Genomic DNA, 6,554 nt, shown 5'->3' with positions numbered 1-6,554 from the left:
GAAGAAATAACTTCTTGTAGCCTTAAGCTGCACAGTGTCTTTGAGGAGGTTACTGCAGTAAGACAACCACTCTACATGATTTTACTTCAATCCAATCCACTTTATTTGTATAGCATATTTAAACAACAAAAACATCTCCAAAGTGCTGTACATAGAATCAACAATAAAACAAACATTTCCATATAACAATCAGCAATAAATAATAAGTGTATTACTCTAAAATGATGCTATAAATAAAACAATAAAATGAAACAGATAGTAAAATAAATAAAAGACGTAGTTTGAAGTAGTAAAAGAAATAAAAGACACAGAGGACCACAAAACTCACGCAAAGTTAAAAAGCCAGGGACTAAAAATGGGTCTTAAGACGAGACTTAAAGCACTCCACCGTGGGGGCTGTTGGGACATGGAGGGGGAGGGCATTCCAAAGTCTGGGGCCCACCACAGAGAAAGCCCTGTCCCCCCTGGTTTTAAGTCTCGCTCTAGGCACCACGGGCTGGAGCTGGCCCTCGGACCTCACTTTGAGCGCTGGAGTATAGATTTGGATGAGGTCCTTGATGTACTATGGGGTCAGTCCATTCAAAGCTTTAAAAACAAACAACAAAATCTTAAGATCAATACGAAAATGAACAGGGAGCCAGTGCAAAGACGCGAGGATTGGGGTATTTACTTACAGATATCAGTCACTTTGTCTGCGCTGGAAGTCAGATATCACAGAAGGCTAAGAAGCCTCTTTTATAGTGCCGTCCTGCAAATGTCCTGCTATATTGCCGGAAAGATCTGTCCCAGCTTTTCGCCTTAGGGCTTTCATAGTGATCTCACAAAGGCTTGATATTCGTGCCCTCTCATAGTGCAGTCCAGCGTCATGTAACGAGGTGATCCATGTTTTGAAGCTGCCATCCGCTGTGCCATCTTGGAACTCCTTCAGATGAAACCATCTAGCAAGTCTACATACCAGGATGTCTCTGAGAACTCCTTCCAGGAATGTTTAATGTGAATTCAACATCAGGATATCTTCAAAAAATACAAGACCTATAAAACAGTGCTTTGGTATATAGGTGTTGATTGGGCTCAGCTCTGCTAATAATACAAACCGAACCGGTGACTCTGTCACTGAGACCATGTGAACCAGTAACTCTGTCGCTGAGACCATGTGAACCAGTGACTCTGCCGCTGAGACCATGTGAACCAGTAACTTTGTAGCTGAGACCATGTGAACCAGTGACTCTACCGCTGAGACCATGTGAACCAGTAACTCTGCAACTGAGACAATGCGAAACTGCGACTGCTACTGAGACAAGGCGAAACCGGCGACTGCCACCGAGACCATGCGAACCGGTGACTCTGTCGCTGAGACCATGTGAACCAGTAACTCTGCCGCTGAGACCATGTGAACCGATGACTCTGTCGCTGAGACCATGTGAACCAGTAACTCTGCCGCTGGGACCATGTGAACCGGTGACTCTGTCGCTGAGACCATGTGAACCAGTAACTCCGCCGCTGGGACAATGTGAACCGGTGACTCTGTCGCTGAGACCATGTGAACCAGTAACTCTGCCACTGAGACCATGCGAACCGGTGACTCTGTCGCTGAGACCATGTGAACCGATGACTCTGTTGCTGAGACCATGTGAACCAGTAACTCTGCCGCTGGGACCATGTGAACCGGTGACTGCCACTGAGACCATGCAAACCTGCGGCTGCTACTGAGACCATGCGAACCGGCGACTGCCACCGAGACCATGCGAACTGGCGACTCTGTCTGTTTGTTTGATGTGCTTCTCTCTGGGTCAGGATTTGCAAAACTATCGTAAAATTTTGAAGCAACCAAGTAGATTGATAGTTGTTTATACAGATAGCTTTCCCCTGAGATGCCGGTGTTGGTCTCTTGCATGCAATGTTTAGACTTACCCTCTCCGCCCCCTCCCCAGAAACAACAATTACAAATCTCACAAAAGTTTTGTTAATCTAAAAAAGTTGTGTGTGCAATGGTTGGTTAAAAAAAAAGATGATGTTTAGTATGATTGATTTGCATTAAGTCATGTATTTAAATATACATTTCATGTTTGTGTTTGTTGAAATGGAATACATACAATGTTTTGTGTATCACTTTGTGCAGAATTAACAACTGAAGAATTTTTTAAAAAAGCCTATCTTTTCAACTGGTGAACGGGGGCAAGTGGGTCCAGAGGTCATCCAGCTGTTCTTGGACTGTGGGGGTGTCTGTATTTTCAGAAACTGATGACACACAATACCAAATTTATTCATACATTATAAATACTCAATTGTGAATTAATATTTTATTATTCAAAGGAAGTAGTTAAGATAGCAGATTGTATTATCAGGCCATGTCTGTGTCCACTGTGATGGGGAAAAAAACAAACCCATACCTTGTAGACTGGAGAAGGAGTTGTGGGTGCGTTATCCATCATCCACAGCCGGCTGGTTGACGGAGGTCTTTGTCTGCAAGGTCGAGACTTGTCCAACGCACTTTCTGAGCGGCATCTTGGAAGCAGTGGTCTTCCTCGACTCACTTGGTCCTGCAATATACAATAGCCTGTACAACAATAACTCACAAAATAACACAATTGTAACAATAATATGCAACTGTAAGTGATTTGAACTAAATTAATTTGCTAAGTTAACTGTCCCTAGACCAGCATAAAAAGCTAAACTATACAAACTAAATACTCTACTATAAACCTAACCTACTCCTAACCTAACCTAAATATAAATGTGCAAAAAATATGAAAAGTTAGCTTGGTCTGTCTTGAAGATGCTGGACACAGGAATCCTGGAAAAGTCAGAAAATACAGTGACTTCTATACTATATATTGAGGACCACATGCTGAAAAATCTGTATAATGTGAAATACAACAAACAACAACATGGTGATGGCTTCTCAGGTTTTAGCCTACAAAATAAATAAATACAACATGTTAATGAGACAGCAATTCTTAATTAGATGAGAGTTTGACCAAGCGTCAATTAATGAATGAACATTATTGTTACCATTTTTTTTACTAGTTACTACTTTTTGTTCTAATAATCTATCCCCCCCCCCCCCCCCCCATTCTCTGATTTAAAAATAAATAAATACATGAATAATACTAATAATATTGATTATCCCAAATACACCATTCCTTCAGATATTTTTGTATATCACTATACATGACATCACAGAACAGTGCTTGAAAGTTCTTCATGAATAATAATTTCAGTGTTTCTCAACATTACAAAAGCAATTTTTTAAAATTGCTTACCTGAAAAGGTGAAGACAAACAACTGAATGCTGAAGGTCAACGAAGAACTGGATACTCAAGTCTCTTAGGTGAAGTAGTGTTTATCTAGAACATGATGACAACCGTGAGCATTGCAGCAATGTAACAATAATGTGCTATTAATGTTTTAAATAACTGAATTAATGTATCACTTATTCATAAAAATCAGTATGAAGCTGAATATAATAATTTGAATTAAATATACACCTAGCACCCCAGAAACATAGCAAAATTTTCAGCATATGTGCCCCTCTGCATCCTTTATAGATAATATAAATTTTAACTTTCTTCTTACATTTGTACGTGTTTTATACAGTTTTATAGCACCCATGGTCCTCAGGGGTCAAAAAGGACCCCATGACATTAGACTGGTTTTAGGAAATGTAGAAAAAAATATTACCAACTTTTTTTCACCTTTTAACCCTGTAAGACCCAGTGTTGCAGAATTACAACAATTTTGGTTATCCCCAAAAAACCTCTAAATTTTTTATTTTTTTTTTGGTTCAACCACATTAACATGATCATTGGGTCCTATTGTTTGTTCTCACAATGCGATTGGATCCAACATTTGTATATAAGGCCCGCCCTAGGGTCAAGAAGTCACACAACTTCCAATTTTTTGATCGAGCAACATCCCTTCGATTTACTGGACTGGATTAATCTGATTCAAGTAAGTAAAATGCTTTGAATATTTTTTTTTGTGTTTATTACAGTGTCTAGAACATGAACATATGTGATGTTTGTGGAAAATGTGCCCTACATTTTATTTAGAGCTTGTTTTATAAGTGTTGCAATATTACAACGTTGGGTCAGAGTGGTAGTCAAAACAGCCCTGTTTTTGAGAGGAACTTCAATTAAAATTTTTACAATATAACTTTAAACTACACATGATTTACACATTCTAGCCTGAGCCTTATATTGAATTACATATTTATTGTATTAGAAACTAAAGTGCAAAGATATATTGCTGTATCTAAACATTTTAATTTACTTATAATGATTTTTAACCACCTTCAACACTCTCAGTATTTTCTCCTTATCACAGAATGCAGGACTTTTTACCAAAGAAATTCTGTTTGTGCATGTCTGCCCTTTGTCTTAGTCTCTATTGATAAGAAAATGCTCCTATCAATTCATAGTCAAAGCAGTTGTGGGGGATGCTCCTGGTGCACTTGTTGCATTGTTCTGGAACAGGTGCTAATGTTCAGGAATGTAAGGTGTGGTTGTAAGGTGGAGGCTACATGCATTCCTATTAGGATGATAATCACAGTCTACGATAGGTCAATCATACAGTATTGTATGGCCTGTGAAATGTGTGAATTGGCTACTTCAGTGCAATGTGTAAACACTTCAAAATGAAATCAGTCTCCCCACCACCAGATCTTTCCTGCTCGTCATCCGGAATCTAGTAAGCATGTGTGCTATTTGTATATACAGTGTACATTTGTTTCAATTTTATTTTTTCCATTTCAGAATGCCACCAGCAAAGAGAGCTTGCATCCTCTCTCATTCTGGTAATTATCTATTCCTGCTATTTACCTTGTTTGTGATATATTTGACTGGTATCTTCATGCGTATTTGAGATGTATATAAATTGATATATTTATTCTTTTTGTTCCTAATCAGGTGGGCACAGCACCCAAAACTCCAAAGAGAGGACGGCCATCGGCAGGCAACAGGAGCCCAGACGCAGCAGGGAGCCCTTCGGATGCTGTAAAGAGACCGTCCTTGGGTGATGGGAGTCCAAACGGTCCCTCCTCCAAAAAAACATGTGCACACCCCCCTCTGGATGTGCGCAGAGACCTCACTGGACACTTTCCATGCAAGACGACAAGAGGACGCTGCAGACATTGCAGTAAAGGGTATACAAATACCCAATGCAGCAAGTGTGATGTCCGCCTCTGCTTTTCAGAGGACAAGAACTGCTTCTGGGACTATCACTGCAACTGACTGCAACTTAAAATGTAAATAATGTAAATAAATGTCAAAATGCTTGTTTGAATAAATCACACTTCATAACAACATGACTAAGATTATTATTCATGCTATATACTGGTTTGGGAAAAGCAAAACCCTGCAAATGAATCCTTAGTTCTGTACTGTTGTTCAGACAATGAGTGGAAATACAGGAGATTCTACTACCCATTAAGCCCAACGTTGCAATATTACAACGTTTCCGTAAAAACTTACTAAAACATAAAATTTTTGAAAACACTCCATTTTCACCCCCAAAGGCCTCCTACAACAACATCTTAATGGTTGAAAATTTTTTTTTTTGCGTTTTTCTATATCTGGGTTTTACAGGGTTAAGGTAACTCATGACCAGTGTTGCCACAGTTACCTTGAAAAAGTAATCCGATTACTGATTACTCCTTTAAAAAGTAACTTAGTTACTTTACTGATTACTTGATTTTAAAAGTAACTAAGTTAGATTACAAGTTACTTTATTAGTTACATTCAGCAGCTGCCGACAATAACCCCTCGCCGCCTCAACATAAAAATGACAACCAGTTTTAAATTGCCAATACTCATTTTATTGGAAGTGTATTTTTAACAGTAACGTACAAACTTAAAAACAATTTCCTGAAAAAAATGCATGTTTTTATAAAAAATAAAATAAAGACAGTCTTTCTTGACTTCACTTAAAAACAAATACTCTTTTTTAAATAAAAAATAAAATAAAGACGGCCAAGACAGTCTCACAGACCGTTTGGGTTTTTCTTTTATAAATAACTTCGTTTACATTAAAACTACATGTCTCTCAGTCGGCGACTTTTCCTAAATATATGTGTTTGATGGTTTCTGAAGCTTACAACTTATATATAATAATATATTAAAATGAAACAAACTCTGAGCATTTATACCCCGGACTGCCAATAGCGATCATATTGACTGCTGCATATAAACGGCAGTTATAGACCACTTTGTCCAGCTGTGCTGTGTGAATCGCAAGAGAGAAAGAGATGAGATACCGGGCGCGTACGGGCAAAAACTGAAGGAGGAGGATCGGATGGTGGCTCAGGTAGCGATGAGGAAACTGTCACTGTAAGCTGCACGCCTGTCAGCTGCACACCTGTAAGCAGCTGTGCTCCATGCAGACATTTCTCAAACTTTATTTTGTAGGCTAAGGACAGACTAGATCATGATTGTGTTGGATATAAAGCGCCATATAGTCATCCTTACTGATTGACTTAACGTAGCCTGAAGGTAGTGGGAGTGTGTGTTGTGAGTTTAGGGGGCACGTCAGCCAGAGCTGTAGTGTGTGTGTGAGTG

This window comes from Centropristis striata, chromosome 3, assembly GCF_030273125.1.
Source record: "Centropristis striata isolate RG_2023a ecotype Rhode Island chromosome 3, C.striata_1.0, whole genome shotgun sequence".
In the NCBI taxonomy this organism is placed as follows: Eukaryota; Metazoa; Chordata; class Actinopteri; order Perciformes; family Serranidae; genus Centropristis; species Centropristis striata.
This window is presented reverse-complemented; position numbering follows the sequence as displayed.